Genomic DNA, 1,242 nt, shown 5'->3' on the forward strand with positions numbered 1-1,242 from the left:
TTTAGGCAAATAATCTAGTTTTGATTGCCTTGCAGAAGGCGAGATGAGAGGGTTCAACTCTGAAGCGCTTGCACCAATAGTCAGTAAGGAGTGCATATAAATCCAGGAAAGGTATTGCAAAATATGTGTGACTACTTCCAATGTAGACTGTGCAGGTTTCCACCTGATTTCGGTTGAAAGTGCCCTGGTACTCACACTTCATGCACACATTCCACTCATGGCTTTTGAACACACACACAGTATCAGTGCCTTTTTAGTTACCTAAGTTGCAAGTAATTTGTTTTAGACGTTTACACATTTCAACTTTTTCTTTTTCCTAGAATTGAAAAAGCTTTGCGAATGCGCCCCGGTATGTCATAGACATATGTCACATGAGCCTTTGAGCTCTTCAGTGGGCAGTTGGACAGGGTAATTGAAATGAGGCTGATCCATCCTGTCGGTGCAAACCGACATAGGCAATGAGCCCCTTCATGGGGGCAGATGTTTTCACAGTGGCGGAGGCCCCATTCCCCTTGCCTGAGAAGGAGAAGACCAGAGGTAGACATGGGAGGCTATATTGTCCCACAAGAGGGCCATCATGTGATGACATTATGCAGTAACACTGTTGACAGACTGTATATTGGAGTCAAATGGTTGCTTTGTTTGAGATGGGAGGTGGGAATAGTGTGGCGGAAGGCCTGGTACCTGCTTTTAGAGATTATGAGTGATATTTGCCCCAAAGAATATATAAGTGATGGATCTGGAAGCCGGAGGTGGGGGTCAGTCAGTTGATAATGAGTTACCAGATAGGACGCTGTCTGCTTGTCTTTCAAGCAAACAAACATCCCTGTCCTTTGACATCTCTGAAATCTAAAACAATCTCAATTTTGATGTTCACAGAGTCTAGCCAAACTAGCCAAAGTAGCTGCCTTGTGTTGCAACAACTCATGTTTAGTTATGTGCTCGCTTCGGCAGCACATATACTAAACTTGGAATGATACAGAGAAGATTAGCATGGGCCCTACGCAAGGAAAAAAAAAATTCGTTTTCATCCCAAGCAGCTGGGTGAAATCGATGAATGGCGAATATTGTTACACAATGCAGGCAAGGATTAACAATTAAAAGACAAGTGCAATTAAAAAACCCGGATTACTCAAAAGAGATGTGGTAAACACAGGCCTTCCTGAACACCTGAGAATGGGTCAATATGGATCCATATGCAGTACAGCTGTACATGACTTCTGACTGCTGGAAAGAGAGCAG

At 43.5% G+C, this 1,242-nt stretch overlaps 1 pseudogene; it reads left to right on the forward strand.

Annotated features, from left to right (window-relative positions):
• The first annotated feature begins 938 nt into the window (after nucleotides 1–938).
• Nucleotides 939–1,031, forward strand: LOC138517112 (U6 spliceosomal RNA; annotated as a pseudogene).
• Nucleotides 1,032–1,242: the final 211 nt, after the last annotated feature.

The sequence above is a fragment of the Ambystoma mexicanum genome, chromosome 6q (genome assembly GCF_040938575.1).
Source record: "Ambystoma mexicanum isolate Mex_15411 chromosome 6q, UKY_AmexF1_1, whole genome shotgun sequence".
In the NCBI taxonomy this organism is placed as follows: domain Eukaryota; kingdom Metazoa; phylum Chordata; class Amphibia; order Caudata; family Ambystomatidae; genus Ambystoma; species Ambystoma mexicanum.